The following is a 19934-nucleotide window of genomic DNA, read 5'->3' as shown; positions in this document are numbered from 1 at the left end:
GCCCAGCACCAGTTTATAAAAATGTGGCTCCTACACATGCTTAGAAATGCTTGCCATTTCCGCTAACAGTTTTTTGTTCGGCACTTTTTCGCTCTTTGAGAGCATAATAACTTGACAGAGAAGCACTACTAAACACGCAATTTATATAGGTTAAATAACTTCAAGTCTTCACCTAGCTGTGAGTTATGATGTGGAGCTAAGTAGGGAACTCTATGCATACGATGCTTATTCAGGCACGAATCTACGAGGTAATCTGCTGTGAAAGTTAAACCTAGGCCGAGAAGTACAAAAACAGAATTTCTGGTAGCAGTTTTAAAGTTACTCACACATGCACAATCATACATTTATATACAGGGTGTCCCAGCAATCACGCAGCACGATTTAAAAAAAGAGGAACGGCGTTACGCGAAGCAAACCCAGTGCGTATTGTTTCCAGTACAGTGGAGTAGCTGCCAGTAATTTTTTCGTTACTGAGATTCAATTAATGAATTGTAATTAATTATCGAACTTGAGAAGTACTGTCCTAATATCAAAGTGTCAATGAGAAAGTTGTAGAGCAACATGAAAAACTCCGATAGAGCTTTCTGCTGCTCAATACGTGCTACATAAAAGTGTTTTTCCGAGTGTGAAAGAAGCCCGCGAATACACGCAGAATTGCCACACGACTGGCCGCTCGAGGCACTTCGCGTGTATTTACGGGCTTCTTTCACACTCGGAAAAACACATTTATGTAGCACGTATTGAGCAACAGAAAGTTGTATCGGGAGTTTTTCCAAGTTCTCTGCAACTTTCTCATTGACACTTTGATAATTAGGACAGTACTTCTCAAGTTAGATAATTAATTACAATTAGCTAATTAAATCTAAGTAACGAAAAAATTACTGCCGGCTACTCCACTTTACTGGAAACAATACGCACAAGGTTGGCTTCGCGTAACGCCGTTCCTCTTTTTTTAAATCCTGCTGCGTGATAGTTGGGACACCCTGTATATATAAAGAGAGAGACAGAGAGAGTCAATTAGAAGTCCACGCTGAAGCCCGAGAAGATATTTTGAAAGAAAGGCTCGCACGTTTAACAACAAAAAATTATTTTACTGATGTTTTGGCCGGTGGTCCGGCCTTCCTCGGAGTGCATGGGCATACACAAGACGTTCGTTCCCAAAGAGTCAGAAATTGGAAAGACAAATGCAAAGTGCAAGTGGCTCCAAACAAACTGTAAGGCAAAACGTATAAAAATAAGAATAAAAATAAGCAACAAAACACACGTTTTTTGTTCCTTTTTTTAATTAGTGATTAACGCATGGACAGAGCAAAACACATAGATGGCTGCGATGAGTCACGGACGAGGAGGCGTTGTCCTAACCGTCGAAGAAGCGGAAGAAAGTCGTTTCTGCGGAGGCGGAAGGGGAAAGCGCGTTCTCCAGTCCCGAGGGACCACCATCGTTTAAGATAAGGAGACTGACACTCTACCGCTGACATGCTTTGCGAAGGGGGCATGCGACACAATAGCGGCTCCAGAATGAAAAAAGAGAGAGGATCTGCGGACGTGTCAGCACGAAGCAAGGCCATTTTACATGCGTCGCAGCTAGATTACAAGGAAATTACTTTCGGCTTTAACCACATTGTTCTAATCTGAAGGAAAGCACGTGAGTTTCCCGGTGCTTTCATTAATACCCGAGACGGTGGTATTAAACTTATAGATAAGATTCGCGAACTTCCCGCTCGTGATGTGAGCGAAAGCCTGATTCCAATATTGTCGCTTTTGAGAGATTGAAAGAGCAACCGGGAAGGTTTACAAGTTGAGATACGGGAAGGTTCAAAAGAAATTTTGTGTCTGACCTGTGGGTGTTAAATCTTATCCTGAAACGTGTGTCTGTATCACCAATATACTGTGGATTACAAATTGTACATTGGAAAAGGTAGATCACATTGGCGGTGTCATATGTAAAGTTTTCTTTTGTTTGAGCAGTGAAGTTGGACGCGGTACTGATTGCTTTCTGTGTAGTCCTAATGTGAGGACAAAACTGGCAACGTTATTAGTTGCAAGGCATACAGCCTGTGCCACGGCTAGGATTTAGGGTTGGCCTTTTCAAACCCTTGCGTAAATTTTTATTTTTGCTATTCACGGCGCGGGGCGGATCTACAAAGAAGCGCTTAGAGCGATCGCTTTGCGCAAGGATGTTATGCTGCTTTTTAAGAATAGCTGAAACCTTCAGCACCGACCCAGAGTGTGTAAGGGTTAATTTGCACATTGTTCACTATTAGGTGGTTTAGCTTTAAGTATATCATCTGCAACCTTCGGTTTGCAGATGACATTGTCCTATTCAGCAACAATGGAGACGAATTACAACAAATGATTCAGGACCTTAATCAAGAAAGTGTAAGAATTGGGTTGAAGATGAATATGCAGAAGACAAAGATAACGTTCAATAGCCTGGCAAGGGAACAAGAATTCAGGATCGCCAGTCAGCCTCTAGAGTCTGTAAAGGAATACGCTTATCTAGGTCAATTACTCACAGGGGACCCTGATCATGAGAAAGAAATTTACAGAAGAATAAAATTGGGTTGGAGTGCATACGGCAGGTATTGCCAAATATTGACAGGGAGCTTACCACTGTCGTTGAAAAGAAAGGTGTACAATCATAGCATTCTGCCGGTGGTAGCATTTGGGGCAGAAACTTCGAAGTTAAAAAAGAAGCTCGAGAACAAGTTAAGGACCGCACAAAGAGCGATGGAACGAAAAATCTTAGGAGTAACATTAAGATACAGAAAGAGAGTGGTGTGTATCAGAGAACAAACGGGGATAGCCGATATTCTAGTTGACATTAAGCGGAAGAAATGGAGCTGGGCAGGCCATGTAATGCATAGGATGGGTAACCGGTGGACCATTAGGGTTACAGGATGTATTCCAAGAGAAGGGAAGCGCAGTCGAGGTCGTCAGAAGACCAGGTGGGATGATGAAGTTAGGAAATTCGCAGGCGCAAGTTGGAACACGCTAGCGCAAGGCAGGGGTAATCGGAGATCGCAGGGAGAGGCCTTCGTCCTGCAGTGGACATAAATATAGGCTGATGATGATGTCGGCACGGTTGAGCTTGCCAGCTCACCTTACAGTATCATCAATTTTCTGCTCCAGGTATTTCTGCTTCGGAAGGACGTCTTCCCTTAACGCATAAATAGCACTGATATCTTCTTTGTTCGAACATACATACGCCTAAAGTGCTGTGCTTGGCAGTATAGAATGCTCATCTTACAGTATCTGACATGACTGTTATAGAAATGCAAACACTGCTGGGTGTCTTTTGGCTTCCTGTAAAGTTTCATACTTAATCTGCCTCCAGACAGTGAGACGCTTACATCCAGAAAGTTGACACTGTCCTCCGCAAGTAGCGGGTAGAAAAGGAAATAGTGGGATGAGCCGACTGAAGGGACATAAAATTTAAGGCGTGAGGCCGAATAATAAAGATGACATCAATAAAACGCTTGTAACACACTGTACTTAAGCTGCGAGACGCGAGTTCTTCTAGTGCAGCGACCAAAAATTCAGAGCCCTTCCACTACTGTGAAGATGTGACTGTGCCAGCAAAGGTCAGTGAAGCTGTGACTATGTTGGGTCTGCTATAGTGAATTTATATATTACCGCTATTGACTACATTAAGCGCCTTCGGCATGTTCGTGAAAGGGCAAGGACACCGGCGTATTGTTTTCGCCTGCTGCGATGGCAAAGGAGTGCGTTTGCTGCGCCAAGTCCTCCCCATCGTCATAGAATAGTGCATGAGTCACATCGTTCATTGTCGCGGCACACTGCACAGCATCGTCAGGATCCTGACGTCAGAACCCTCGAAGATGTGTTTAAAGAAGCGTACATCCCATAGTGAGTCCAAAGGGCAACTGCTCATAATAGCGCAAGCGCGATCTCTATTTCACGAGACAAAGGGACACAACGATTGGTGGGACGTGGCACCGCCAAGTATCGCGACACTTGTGAAAGAGGCATCGACGGTGCGGAGGGGTATAACACACGGGTCATTCAATCATCTGTTTTGACACCTGCGCTAAGGCACAACCGGCGGGAAACCACCACGCAGATGAAGCCAAACCCCCACGAACATGGAGCCGGAGTGTTGTTCTACGCATCGTTTTGTCCGCCGACGCGATCCGCCAGAACCTAGCCATATGAAGCTTCGCTGTAATATATTGGCGTAGTTAGAACAAATCCTGGTTCCCATGGATATTCCGCTTACTTGCTCGTAATGTACCTCGTTAAACTCAAAATTGTTTAGTTCGAGAACAAATTCAAGAAGTGTCCGTAGCGTATAGCAGTCGACAGGCTTATCGTCTTCATATGCTGATAGCAACGCCATGGCAAGAGCTCAGTCAAGCGCCGACAAAGCAGCTTTTTTCTCTTGCCACCTATTTTCGTTCTATCGTGTACACGAAAGACGGAAATAAACAGATTGATTGATTGATTATCCCATCAGAATGAGAGATATTTGTGTACAGAGAACAAACATCGAAAGTAACAAGTAAGCATTCTGGAGGTACTTCTATGTCCATGATGCCAGAAAGCAAATTGTTGCAATCCTCTACAAAAGTCGTTCATGTAATTGGTAATGTGTGAATTAGGCTGTCAACGTAGCGTGATATGTTTTCAGTAACAGTGCCTACACCGGAAACAATGTGTCGGCCTGGGTTGTGTTCTTTATGAATCTTGGGTAACCGATGAAATCTTCCCGCTACGGGACTGAGCCGTATTAGAGATTCACCGACTGCTGTTTCCAACTTCTTATCTTTTACAACTTCGGTGATTCTATCATTTATCTCGAGTTTAAAATCTTTTTTTCCCGTTACGTCACCGTGGAGATGACGTATTCCCGCTTCTTCGAGGGTGAAGACAACTCCTCGTGCGTGACTCATCAAAGCCATCCATGTGTTGTGTTCTGTCAATGTGTTAGTCCCTCGTTAAAAAAAGTGTGCTGATGTTGTTTATTTTTACTTTTTATTTTTTCCCCTTACTCGTTGTTTGGAGCCACATGCCCTTTCCACATGTCTTTTCACTTTCCGACACTTTGGGAACAAACGTCTTGTCTATTCCGGTTCACTCCGATGAAGGCCGGACCACCGGCCGAAACATCTGTAAAATAGTAGTATTTTATTGCGATAGCAATTATATGGACACTTCAAGCGGATTTCTGCCGTCGGCGTCGCCGTCGCCGTGAGGTTCCGTATAAAGTCCAAGGGCGATAAAATCGTCGCCGCGCGCCGTATGCGCGAATGAAAGCGCGCGAGGGACTCGCGCTATCTCGGAGTGCGAACGGACACCGGAGAGCAATCGCGACTTCCGTCGCGCGAGAGGCCATGGGGGTATGGGAGGGAGGGGGGGCGACGCAGTTCGGCGGCACCAAATGCGTATCTTGCAACCGGGCGCAAGGGGAATTGGCGACACAATCTACCACGCGAAAGGGGGATAACGGGAAGGCAGCAGGGGAGGGAGGGGGACGGGGGCTTTACTCTGCCAACAAATGTGTTATTTTACTTTGCGCCGGCGGCAGTGGGACGCGTAGAGCTGCCGGCGATGGCGTTTCCCCGCGTTCGCACCGAACTTACCCGGTGTCCGTGACTGCAGCCGATGCCTCTGGCGGCGGATCAGCAGGTTTCGACCAGAGAACTGGACACTCATCGCTTCTGAAAGACAAAAGCGAGAGCAAGGGAAGCTGAAACCAAGCGTCGCAGAAGAGATGATCCTCGGGTTTAGATTGAGGAAAGCCGAGAGTTCGCGTAGGTGACATGAAGATTCGGAGGCTCGTGAACGTGGCCGGTTGAATTCATCGCGATACTATCCACAACATCGCGAAGAAATCCTCAGCGCCAGGAAACAGAGGAGGCTGGAAGATCCTGGGTTGTGGGCGCTAAGGAACTTTCGCAACATGCAACGACGCGGTTTGCTACTACATTACTAGGCTTTGCCCAACTCCGATGGTCTCTGGTGTTCGCGATAGTAAAGCCAAGCATATAGTATTTTTTTGCGCGTTAGGGACTCCCAAATGAATGAACAGCCACTGTGCCTGGGGCTAGGCTGCCAGGGATCCATCGCTGGAGGAAAATCTTCCGAGATCCCCGGCAATGGCCCCGGCCCGCAGGAGGGCCCAGCGCTGGTGAACTACTTCGTTCCCTATTTCTCTGAACTAACTTTAAAGAAAATACAGACACCCACGTAAGTTTTCGTTGTCTCACTGCAATCGGAGCACGTTACCACTTTCAAACTCGGTTATCTACTGAGCACGCGCCAACATTAGGAAAGTTCTGAACTCTGCAGAACTGACGCATACTCACTGTTTCTTCCAAACAGTGAGGCGCCTGCTCTGCATTCCTCACGGTAGCTACGTAAACAATCGCACGCTTCCCTGATGAACTAAATAAGGCGTCACTTCGATCATTTGGTTTGCCAGCGTTTCGGCGCAGTCTGTATTTCTAGCGCTCAGGAAAACAGCGCAGATGCTAAATGTTGCCTAATATATTCTGCGCATTCTATCAGTAAATATAACATTTATAATGGAAATATTATTGTGAAAATAATTCTTACCGTGTAAACGTTCTAGTGTGTATAAAGTGAACGTTATAAAAAAAACTCGAAGGAACACAATCAAGCTTTGTCCATTTAAATATGTGCAAGACGCTTCTCGCATTTCAGGAGTAATCGGACAGAGGAAAATTTTTGGATTTCTGAGCACGTGACTTTGTTGAGAAAGTTCTCACCGAAACTGTGATTTAAGGCTTGCGTTAGGGCTAGCTTGAATCACATACATGTATTTATAAAGCACGTTTATATGTGTGTTAGGGCTAGCTTGAATAGCATACTTGTACTTATAAAGCAGGTTTATATGTACAAGTATTATAGAGTTGCTTTTAGCAAATTAGTACACCAGCCTATAAAACTAGCACCTTTTCAACGCTCGAAATACCACCTGAGCGTCTAAGTTTACCGTAAGCCGCACTTATCGTGGCAAGCACTGAAGAGCAAAAGCTCATACGGCAATATTCACTTCAATTTTCACCAAATAGCTAGTTATTCGACGCTATCTGTTACTCATGCTTACTTAATCTTTTCAAAGTTGTGAGCTTTGTTATGCCCAAAGTATCAACGGCAGACTGTCTGTACGGACAAGCCGGTGCGTTTTATGCATTATTAAGAACAACCACTGCTGGCAGGCAGTGTGCGTTTGCGTATACTGTACGTATAAAAAGCAAAAAAAAAATGAAGCTTAATGTTTATGGATTGCGTGCTACTCTGTTACTTAGTTACCATAACGTGAATTTATGGCTATGTGTGAAGTAACTGCTAAGATTAAAGAAAGGTCAAAATGTCCCTCGTGTGAATTTATTCATACAGGGCAACCATATTTGCCACTCCGGATCATTAGACTGTCTTCCTAATCGTCACGTTGATTCAGATTACAGGTATTAGGAACCCGCTTTTCTGTACGGTGTGGTGGCGACCGAATGAAAGCATAGAAAAAGAATAAAAATTCGCAAGGGAGCGTTTTTCATATTCAATTGGAATATGTTTTCTTTAGAGGCAATATTTTTCGAGTCTGCACTCTCGTAATCACTGCACAAGATATTTTCAGAGCGTTTCACCAACGAGTTCCGTACGTTAGGCATGAAATGTTGAGTATTGGTAGCAATGAATTAACCGGTCGCCTCGTAATATTTTCAGGCGGGAAAACACTCCGTCACTAGATGCTAACAAAAATGCGTTAGTCTAAACTAATCCGCTTCCCGTGCCGCGTCAACGGCTGCTTGTAAAAGAAAACGGCTCAGCCGTGCATCATCCACACTCGCCACACTTTATTCTTGCTTTGCTTGTCTTCTTGTCAGTCTACCGAACATTCTTTCGCATCGCTAGCTTTAATAGTCTTGTAATGCTCAGGAAACGTTCTTGGAAAAGAGTCTCCTTAAGTACCTGAATGTTATGTAATCCTCACAGATGCATTAGCCAGAGCGTACGAAGTGAGTGCACTCTCGTCTAGCACTCCGTAGTGAGTGGTGGGAATTCAAGTACGGCAAAAGATGAAAGGGCAGTGGATTTAAGTAAGACGCCGTCTGCTCATGGAACTCCTTAAGGCATAAAAGCATGGAAACTCCCACTGTACACCTACGGTACAGTGGGTGCTTTCTGCATTGTAGTTTCCAGCACAAAAAAAAAAAAAACTGGCCTTAAAGTCCTGTATTTTCTTTCACTGTATTAATATGTGTATCGCCATAACGACGCTCCCTTTGTTCCACAACACTGCAACAAGCACACGAGCCCGAAATGGCTAACGCTCATTGCAGGATATTCAATACGATAACCTCGGCATCTTCCTATCAAATTTGCCTTTTGTGTGTGTGCGTGTTCCTGGAAAGAACCTTCCGTTCTCAAGCCGATATTTTGATTAAAACTCTAATGTTGACGAGGCAATTCCATTTAGGCTCTAGTAGAAATTATCGACAAAGAAAGAGAAATATATTCTTTAATATACCATGTATGCGCTGCGATCAAAGACTGCTGCGTGTCTTAATGCTGCTTGTGGAGGGTAAGATGAATGGAGTTAAAAAGCCAGCGCATTAAGAAGGTATTAAGGAGGCCCGTTCGAGATGTACATGCAAAAGAAGCCGCTGTTCATTAAAGTTCCGCAAGAAACAGCAGACAGTGCAGATTGTTGTCATTTGCATCTTTAAGTAAATATAAATGAATGTGGCTAAACGAAACGTTCAGAAGTAGCCGGCGCACCATACCCTGTCGGCAAATTATTTGTGTACAGCGACGTAAAAGCAGAGGAGGGTTTGTTGAGCACGTTATAGTAGGCTAATTACTTTGACTAACATGTAAAGTGGTTCGCTGTCAAAAACTTAGCGTATTGTTTTTGTAACAAGCAAAATCTGAAGTGTTGCTTAATTATGAAGGATTTCATTAGCTAATTACAAGCTCAATATTCCTTATCACCACAATTTCTATCGGCCTATCTTTGTCGGAAACGTACGGCTTGCTACATTCAGCGTGTTTCGTTGTAAAAACATTGGCACATGTCTGGCTTTATGGTTCATCCGCCGCTCCATGCTTGAGAAACAAAGGAAATCGCGAAGACGGCAAGGAGGCCTGGAATTCAGGCCGTTCGTGAAACTGAAAATCCTGTTGCAAGCTCTATTGCGCTTCGTGACATCGACCACCCTGTGTGAACGCCTTTAATTCGACCGCCTTTTCTGCTACATGTTCCTGTTCCTGTTTTCTTTTTCTCTCTCTCTTTTTGCCCTCTTTCCAACCCCTAGATACCCGACCCCAGTGCAGGGTAGCAAACCGTAAACTTGCCTCTGGTTAACGTCCCTGCCTTTCCTCTCTCGATGTCTCTCGCTTTTCAAAGTGTGAGACAGCCTCCCTAGCGGAACAACGGCGCAACAAGCACCGCAACGTTGTCTCACATCATTGCGCGTATGTAGGATCAGATATTTAGGAATAAAGAAGGAAAAAACAAATTTTGTTTTCTCCACGCCCAGTGTTTCTTTCAACATCATAGACTGTTATCAAATGAAATATTAGGGGGTTTTACGTGCCAAAATACGATCTTATTACGAGGCACGCCGTAGCAGGGTCTCCGGAATAATTTTGACTACCTGGGTTTCTTTAACGTGCACCTGAATCTAAATACATGGGTGTTTTCTTTTCACCCCATTTGAAATGTGACCGCCGTGGCCGGGATTTCATACCGCCACTTTGTGAATAGCAGCCCAACACCATAGCTTATTTAACCTTGATAAAGGTGTGGCCGTAACGCAGTTGTCCGACTATTCTCAATTTAATATTGGAACTAAGACCGCAGGGGTCAGTATGTTAATCCATAGGAGAAACCTTCTGAAGGGTTGGAAAAACCTGGGGTGCTACGTCGACCAAAGTAGAGATTTAGTAGAAAGGACTTTTCGGCTCCTCTATACTTTGGTTGGCGTACCCCGGGTCATTACTACCCTTCACGACCTTTCATTCTCACTAGAAGGATTTCCGTGGAACCTTGAACATCGTACGAAAAAATAGGCCTCTCAGCGAACATTCCTCAAAATTTCAATTGGAAGTCGCTACCTTTAGGCCCCTCCCACTGGCAGCGACCACCGTTTTGGCGAAGACTACGTTACGTTTTGCGACTCAGAAAGACTGGGAGCCCATGTTATTCTGTCACCACTCAATGTTTCCAGACTATTTTACGCTTGAACACTGATATAAAGAAATTGAAATACAAATTTTCCACACCACCGAAAGTGTCTAAAAGTTGTCTGCTTGCTGTGGGACGTTTAGGGTTTCATATCCAATGCGTACTTCAAGCTCGTAAATTTGGGTGATGGCACCTTTAAACGTAACCCTTGATATCGTCATTCAATGTATAACGGGTGCTGATAACGATGTATTGTTTTTTTTCGCTTGCCTACTTATAGCAATGAGAAGTGCAATATTTAAAACAGCAAGCATTGTCCGTGTAGTGGTAGTCATTATATTAATAAATGTAAAAAGATGTGACACCTGCGCTGCGTATAAATTTTGCTTGCGTGTGTCGCTCGTATAAAGCAAGGTTTAGGTCTAGCGAAACAGAGTTACAACTCTCTAACCACCACCATTGCTTCCCATGAATGTGAAAACGTGTGCCTGTAATAATTTACCCTGATATGATGGAATAAGAAAGTTGAGCGCTGAAATATTGTAAATGCAATAAATCTATGTTGGTTTTCAGCCTCTTTTATACACGCGGCTTCATGCTTAATATATTCACTCCAAACTACGATGGGTGCAATACTTCGATATTACCTAACATGCAAGGCCTGCGGTTACTAATTAAGGATCGTATGACTAACGGAAGCCTCTATCCTTTGCTCCCATTTTTATCATTGAGTATGAAACGTATTAGCGCGCCGCTTGAAGGCGCCCGTTCGTGTGGCGAGCGTCGGCGTCGGCGTGCCCGAACGAACGAGCGCCGCGAAGGATGAAAGAGCAAGCGCGGAGCGCAGCGGGGGATGACAGACTCGAGGAGGAAAAGCGGAGAAGGAGGGTGCAGCGGAACCATGAGGCGGAATGCGGAGGAGGAGGGTATGCCGAAAGTGTGAGAAGAAAAGCGTAGTAGCGGCGGCGGCGATGGCTACGAGATGGCGCCAGATTAACGCGCGACGTCTGGGAGGTCTCTCAGCAGCGGTTGCTGTGAATCGCGCCCACACGTCACCCATGCGCTGGCTCTCGCCATCTCCAGATTAGCGGGGCGGTCGCGCGACGCTTCGCTCAGTCTGCAACGTGTCTGTCCGGGCGAGCCAATATATCACGAAATGAAAACACGTGTAGGGCTGCGTTCAAATTTCGCATTAGGGAGTGTTGTAATCGTCGGTGAATGTTTTATACAGCGACAAATTATTTTACCGATTAATGAAGTATGGTGCTTAGCGAGATATATAGTCGTTGAAGCGTATTGCAGATGTTTTTGTGCTTCCTTTACCACCAGATTACATGCTCAAGCAGCACCCCCCCCCCCCCGCCCCATTTTCCCTTATGCGCTACCCTCCACAGAACATATTTTTATACCCTTCACGGTGCTTTTTTGCCCCATTATTGTACTTTACCATTAAGTAACATTGAAGAAATAGTAGATCAATCTAAATCCGAAAATGTTTCGTACAGAAATCTATCATTGTTTTCTCTGGGCCCATATATTACTTTGTTATGCAGAAAGTTGTCTCCGAAGGTCCTGCTGCTGCTGCTCAGTTTGAACCACCCTCGTGTAGCGGCTCGGAGCAGCGTTTAGGCCAGGAACCCTCCAACCATAGGCATGAGTACGTACGGAAGCAGAAGCGAAAGAAACAGCGTGAAAGCTGGGGACGTGCGGAGCAGTGATTCGCCGGAGTTTACCTTGTGTTTTCCTTGTGTTTATCTTGTTTTACCCTGTGTTTATCTTGTGTTTAGCAATCTATCATCCGTTTTGACACATGTGCTAAGATACAACTGGTGGAAAACCACCACGCACATGGAGCCACACCTCTACGCTTATGCAGCCAAAGCTTTGCTGATGATTGAAGCGATTTTAACGAATTTCTGTTCATTAATATGCTTAATGCTTGATTATTCCTGTCTTTTGAATTATTCTGAATCGTGATAGTTTATTTTAAACCGGTTTGGATCAATTCTGCTCGTGTTTTGACCCTGTTTTGAGCACTTGTTTTTGAGCGTGATCACGCGACAGACGCCAACAGCCCGGGCCCTTAAAGTGTTTGGCACTTGAAAGAGTTTATTTTGTATATTTAGACGGGCTCCAGATATGGAAGCCCACTCCATCTAGGAGTATGCCTTAGCTCACTACATGTCTGAACCCACATCAGGACACGTCAGGACATACTTCACAGCATCAACGTTGTTCGCTTTTAAAGCAGTTCCTTTCCGTAGGTGACCAGACGAGGAAATCTGAGGACCGTGTCTTGGCCAATCCTAATCTTCGAACTATTCTCAAAATCCCTCTCTTGACGTCGGACCATTCCGCCGGACTCCCCCTCTAATGTCGCGCGATCGCCCCCGCATACGAGGCAACTACGTGGCAATTTGGGAACATGAAGTTGACGCAGTTCACGTCGAAGTCGTCGACGTTGTCTCGTTACATGAATGAAAATCTATCATGTACAGAAATGAGCGGGATCTCCATGACGGTCAGCTTGTAGCCACCTACGAAGCCTGGCCTCCACGGTCGTTACCGCGTCTACAAAATCCGGTGGTCGTTGTCACCTTGAGGGAAGCTTCTTTGTTGACCCGTCAACAGTCGGCGGCAGGGCTGCGTCGACGTATGGGAGGGTGCTGATGAAAGGGCTGCCTCGTTGGAAGTACCTAATGCCCTTTGCCGTTTTGAGACGTACCACCTTTCAAAGCAGACGAGTTGACGTCATCCCCACGTGAACTCCCTCTAAGCCTCCTCGGTGATTCAGCCAGTGTTGAGGCCACAGGTGGCACCGCAATTTTTTCATCTTTTTTAGTTTCCCACTTAACATAGCTCTGTTCTAGCTACAAATGTCGAATTCGCTATCACAATAGCGTAATATTTTGTTTTAGAGTCCCCTTAAGGTGAAGATCGAATCTTTCCTTTATGGGACTAATGACTCTTTTTTTATTTCTTAATTTTTTACTGGGCAACTATGCATACAGCAACCTTGTAGTGGCGTGCGCCAAACATTCATAGCATAGGCGGAAGGCAGAACGCTGCCCTGGCTTAGCCTTCGCCGTGATTGCGCGAAGCTTTGGCGGTTTGTCGACTTCGCTTCTTCTTTGTTGCAGCCAAACGTACTCCCCGTCACTGCAAGCCCCTCATCACACCGCGCGCGAATCGCGCATGCGCCGTCTAGTGGCACAGCTCGACAACGACGGTGGCGACCGCATTTTTGCGTGTCCAGGGCCCATATAATTGCTGCCATAATATTAATCTCGGGATTCTCAGCCGGCCAGTGCTGTTTTCATGAGCGTCATGGGCAACCTAGTGCAAAAAGAAAGTTGTGAAGCAGAAACTTTAGTGTATTCTTCTTTACCCCTTCACTATAGACTCCGTCTGAATGACCTCTACAAATGAGGTGAAAAAACAAAATCAAGACATTATCAAACCGACAAGTTGGAGCCACTCATAGCATGCTAGATGGTTTAGTTTTGTTGCTTATTGCTCCTTTAAATCAGTTTTGGCCCCGCTGATGCCGCGGCGCGTGGTCGCAGATTCACGTGGAAGTTTTCGCATTTCGCGCGCTGCGAGTAAGGCATGAAAAAAAAATGATTACGCAGAAAAGCTGCGCTGATAACGACTGAATGCGTGGTTTTAGGCTGTGATAAGAGCTTTCCCAACAGAAGTCACGTCCTCACTTTAAAGAAAAATAATGACTTGCGTCTAGAGAGAAGTTTATTAGAAGTTTATTAAAAGTTCATAATAGAGAAGTTTTATATTTAATAAACTTCTCTAATATTACAATGAGATGAAAATTGTCAATGATAAAATTGTGGAGCAGCATGAAAATCTCCCGATACAGCATTCTGTTGCTCAATACGTGCTACATAAAAAAATGTGGGCAGCTTGCATTAGTGGTGCAAGGCTGGAGTAAACAGCGGAGCTGGTGATCGACCTAGCTACTTCCAGGTTTTCCTAGGCTTGGCTCAGTTTTGCTAGGAAATGGTAAGTGCTGCTAGGCACGGTATTCAGAATCGGCTCGCCGCTGACGCCCAGATTCTCGCTTGGCGTCGCGACGCGCTTCAAGGTGAGCGTCTTCTTCCTCGGGTGTCCGGATCTTCTTTGGTCGTCCCATGTCAAGGCTACACGTTCGCCACAGAGTTAACGAGAGTTCTGCCGCCATCGCGGTGGCTCCGAGCTTTATCTGCCCGGTGAGGTCGCGGCCACGCTGCGCCTCCATACTTGCTGGGACTTGGCTGGTCGAAACCTGGGGCCGTATTCTGAAACGTTCGCCTAGGCGAAATTTCTTTTTTCGCTTTCAGGCGTGCGCCAATTGGCTGTTTTAGCAAAATTGGATGAGCTGATTGGGTAGTTGAGCCCGACGTCATTCAATTTGCTCAACCAGCCAATCAGCGCGCATGCTGATTTCGCCTAGGCGAAATTTCGCCTAGGCGAACGTTTCAGAATACGGCCCCAGCCGAGCCGCCGCCAGAGGCGCCGGCTGCAGTCACGGACACTGCGCGCGTTCGGCGCGAACGCGGGGAAACGGGGAAACGCGGATGGCGTCGGTAGCAGCTGGGCGCGTTGCCTCGTTGGCGCTGCTATTATTTCTTTCTGTCGCTCTCATTTTCTCTTTCTATCTCCCGAGCATACCGCGCGCCACGCGCATGCTCTCGTTCCCTCTCCTTAACGTCGCATGTCTAGGCAACATGTGCACGGCACGTAGAGGAGGCGAAGCACACGCCACTCCGCGCGGAGGTTTGACGCGCGGTGACGTCATCGCCCGGAGCAGTTTTTGTTTGCAATCTGCGGCGCAACCAATAGCTCCAACAGCTCGGCTGTTAAAAGGTATTTTCTGAGCGTAAAAGAAGCCCACGAATACACGCAAAATTGCTGCGTGACTGGCCGCTCGAGACCCTTTACGTGTATTCCCGGGCATCTTTCAGTAACTATCTTCCGTAGTAGACTTAGGAATGAGCTCCAGTTTACAACTGCTGCAGATATATCTGCACATCAGGCGTGATGTGCAGAATTTTTTTGAAGTGTGTAGTCTATTAACGACAAGAGACAGTGGCGAACTCGGGAAACAGAGTCATCCTTAGCACTTTCTTGAACACTCACTTGCCGGGTATTTTTGTGTTTGCTTATACGGCGAAAGCCATACCTGTATGTAACAGTGCGCGAACTTTACCGCGAACTAAAGCTCCACAATTGAATAATTGAATGCCTCCGTCTTTATTTCCGCTTGGCGGTGCACTGCCACCTCCGATGCACGACCCACGTTGCGACATCTGTTTTTCAATTTGGTGACGGCTTGGACAGTGGCTTCCTACTTGCACGCTGAGCAGAATCTATTCGATGATGTATAGAATATTTTAAAGAAAATACGTAGAGCCACCTCTGCATGCTTCATTTGCAGTGAAAGGGCGACACCACTGGAATTTCGTGAGATCTGCATTATTAAAGAAAAAGTGAAATTTGGAATCTTGGGCTGATGTCTTCCGAATGAATTGTCCATTTCTATATATGTCTGTCGAAATCTGTGCACTACTTTACTTCGTATATTTCAAAGCCATAAGGCATGCAGGCCTTCTTTCTATTCTAACACGTGTCACCCATGTAGAAAAACGACGCTTTTCGATGATAGTAATGCATTGCGAGCATTTTGTTTTTAAGAGGCACGCCGTAGTGAAGGGCTCCGGATTAATTTTGACCACCTGGGGTTCTTTAGCGTGCACTACAACCCAAGCACACGGGTGTTTTTGCATTTCGCCTCCATCGAATCCCGGCCGCAGTGGCCGCACTTCGATGGAGGCGAAATGCAAAAACGCCCGTGTGCTTGCGTTGTAGTGCACGTTAAAGAACCCCAGGTGGTCAAAATTATTCCGCAGCCCTCCACTACGGCGTGCCTGATAAGCAGAACTGGTTCTGGCACGTTAAACCATAGAAAGAATTGTTTTCAAGTTTGTTTTACTATTCTAAAGTGTGATGTCCATGGCGATAATTGAGCATGAAATTGACGCGGCATCAAACTTCCCGCAACCAATGAACCAACGTGCTTGGAAATACTACTCAAGGCCTCAGTATGATCTCATTTAGTACCGTGCTATATACACTGCTCTCAAATGATCTAACAGTGCACGTCAAACTAGAAAGATCTCATGCTTTCACTGGCTGCTAACAAGGCCGACAAATACTCCGTCGGTTGCATTTTGTGTAGCATCCATGTGCGACGCCTGTAACACCACTTCCGGCGTGCCTCATTGCGCCATCTGGAGAAGATTCGTTGTATTTGCTTTGACACTGTGCATGCTGCGCAGCAGTCATGGTCTCGCGTGCCGAGCCGCAACATGTCGCCTCCACGTAATGGGAGAACGCCGTCCTAGGAGCTCTAGCTCGAAGACAACCTTGCTATCGCGGTTCAGTGTTCGAATTTCTGGCGAAACTGCCACTGTTTTTCTCCTGTAGATAATTATTGCAGACTCTCATTGGTCACGTTCCCTTTTCGTTAGGTAACGTCGCCTTAAGCATTTGGTATGCAGAGTAGCAACTGTTGTTGCTGCTCATTCTTCATCTTATACACGTCATCATTTTAACGTGACATCATTAAGGGCCCCGTGTCGCAGAAAATCCGGCGTCGGTGTCGGCGTTCCGTGGCTGAGAAAAATCATGCCACACCACCCCAATCACGCAGGCCCTCCACGTGGCGCAGAGGTATTGGTGAACTTAATAATAAATTTCTCACAGTACAATCCGTCAGAACAATCGTAGAGTACGACGTAACCACAACCTACAGACATGATAGCCTCGGATTGTAATTTGAATGCACGAGGAAACATAATTCTGTTACGAGAAACCTCAAACACAAGCCCCTTTTCCAGCATTTCTACCATACCAAAAGCGGCGCGACCGGGTAGGTTACTTGCAAAAACACCATCCAGATGGCGTTCCCCTCCTCGGCAGCGTAAAATGGCAGCGACTCGCAAAGACGAAGGTGGGGAAAAAAGAAAGCTGCAGTTGCCGGGAAGCCTGACAAGCATTCAGGGATCTTTGAATGCTATCGCGTTCCACTCTTAAAGGCGAAGCTTAAGTGTTCTCGATTAATATATACAATGACAATTTCTTTGTCGAGTGTGTCAATTCTGAGAGGAGTGCAGTCGTTGCCTGCACGCTAACCAACATTTTTTTTTGTTTTTGTTTTTTGCAAGGCGGAAGTTGTCCACTAGTACCATTCAGCAGTAATAGACATATAGAACCGTCAATCACGCGTTTCGTGTTTTCTTATTTTTGTTTATTCGAAAGTTGTAAAGTCCGCTCACTGATGAATATGCCTGTAACCAAGACACCCTCGTGTATTCCCGGTTTTCGTGCGAGTATTCATATAAAAATAATGGTTCTGACATTCTATCTATTTCAGCTGTGCATGTTTGAGCCCATAAAACGGGCATTCAAGTGGAAACATGAAACAAATTTTGAAGACCACCGGAGCGCATCTGCCAGGTTATAACTCCCTCTACAACTCAAGCAGCACAAAAGGGCTGCAGCAGCTGCGTATATGCGGGCCGAGATCAAAATCGTTTTGCTGAGTTTTCGCTCTTGCATCGCGTTGATTGTACTACATCGGAAGAATGTGGACAGCTTTGGAGGAGGAACAGACGATGCTATATTTTTTACCCTGTTATTGCTAAACTCTGCGAGTTCTTTTCTTCCAATACACCGAGGAACCTGAATGCGCTGCTTCTGCGGCGATGCAGCTTGCCTTAAAACCGTATGTTGCTTTCTTGAAGCTTCTATGGTTGCAACGTTGCTGTGCAGAAAGAGAACCACAGAATGCGAGCGCTGACGCCAGATTGTCAAAGTTGCTTTAAGACGATCCGTGGTTTCCGCTTTCGATGCATAGCGTGTCAGTGAGGCCCTCATATAAAGTCAAAAAGGTTTGCAAGTCAGCATAAAATGGGATCGTTTTATTTTTATATTTCTTACGATACACACATATCGGCTATCATGAGACAGACGCACGTAACCGGGTTGCTCATAACATTTTCGCTATCACCCTATTTTTCAGAAGGCTCTGGTTTCAATTTTTTTTCGTGCACTAAATCTGACTTGAGTTCGTTATTAAATATCCTGGTACGTCTGCAAAACATTTTATTAGGTACTCCTGCTGCAAATTTTGTTTGTTTTGGTCCTTCTTTTGTAACTTTTCAAAGGACAGAAATTGAATAATGCATCCTTTGCATTGTTGCGAAGGGAGGCATCCGCTGGGCCCTTGCAGCAGCACGCTCACTATTGACGCCCCTCCCTTTACAAGCGTAGCACAGTCGCTCGTTTAATTGTCAATACGCCCGAGAAGTGCTGAAATAATCTTTATGAATTAAATAGAATTCTGCGGTTTTACTGGCGAAAAATGGTTTTATTATAAAACACGCCGTAGTGGGCGACTGCGGATCAATTTTGAACACCAGGGGATCTTTAACGTCCCCCCAATGCACAGAATACAGGCGTTTTTGCATTTTGCCCACATCGAAAAAGAATCTTTTTGTTTTCTATATTGAAATGCTGTCTTTTAGAACCCTGCCGCCACATAGACCCCACGTATGTGTTCATTGTACACCCTATCAACGCATATAGTAGTTAATACCTTAATTATTTATTTCTCTCTCTACTACTCTCATCATTTTCCATGATGAGAGGAGCAGGTATTTGTTTCCTGCGGAGCCGTGGGCCTAGCCGTAGTGCGCTTGACTCGGCTGCGGGAGGTTGTGGGTTCGATTCCCACCGCCGCCGGCCACCCACTGTTCAGAGGTGATACGCTTGGGAAAGGAGCCTGCGCCATAAATTCCTGTCGAAACCCTCGTGAGCACAAAAAAATTACGCATTTGATCCTGCTCAATAGACATGGGCAACTGAATGAACACTTCTGCGCCCATTCTCTAATATGTGTGTAATGTGCAGGGAAATGTTCTCAGAATTCTGAGTGCCGCAACAGCATCCGACTGTGGTACGTAGGATCCATTAACTCTCAGTTGAGTAAGGTCTATTCTTCCGGCCCGCATTTAGCTTGAGCACTTTGCATGAATCCCCACAAACGTGCATCAAGTATTGTGCGCGTCCATGGCGCCCCGCCAACGTACACACACATGTACCCGGCACCGCAAATGTTATTGTAGTAGGGGCTAGTCATAACACTATAAAGTAAAGTAACTTTCTTGTCGGTGTGCTCATGCACGCGAAAGCGCGCTCTTGAACTACAGTGCAATCCCTCACAAACAAAAGGAATACATGTTCAGTGCAATCTTACGTTGACTGAGTCAAAGCTTTATCTATAGAAGCTATTGAGAGAAAATAGGTGTAGCCTGGAATTGTCCATAAATCCATCTTGTAATGTTACCAATATGGTTAGTGCCTCACCGGCTGATATTATTCGCTGTGTTTAGCCCGTTACGTATCGTGCCATTTTCGTCGCAGGCGACGCAAAATACCGGTCTTAGACGTCACTACCTAACGTGACTGCTCAGTAGCGCTATCATGCAAGATTTGCGCGAGTTCTTTATTCCAAATGTGGAAGCATATCTATGCCTGACCAACGAGAAACCTGTCCGTCATCTAAGACGAATGCAATGGCTCATACCCCTGTAAGGCTGAGGCTGCAAGCACTCAGCAAAGTGAAGTGAACAGTGCATACATTCATTGAAATCACCCATACAACACACAGAGCCGCATACGTTTAAATCAACAACAAGCT

This window comes from Dermacentor silvarum, chromosome 11 (genome assembly GCF_013339745.2).
Source record: "Dermacentor silvarum isolate Dsil-2018 chromosome 11, BIME_Dsil_1.4, whole genome shotgun sequence".
Classification (NCBI taxonomy): Eukaryota; Metazoa; Arthropoda; class Arachnida; order Ixodida; family Ixodidae; genus Dermacentor; species Dermacentor silvarum.
This window is presented reverse-complemented; position numbering follows the sequence as displayed.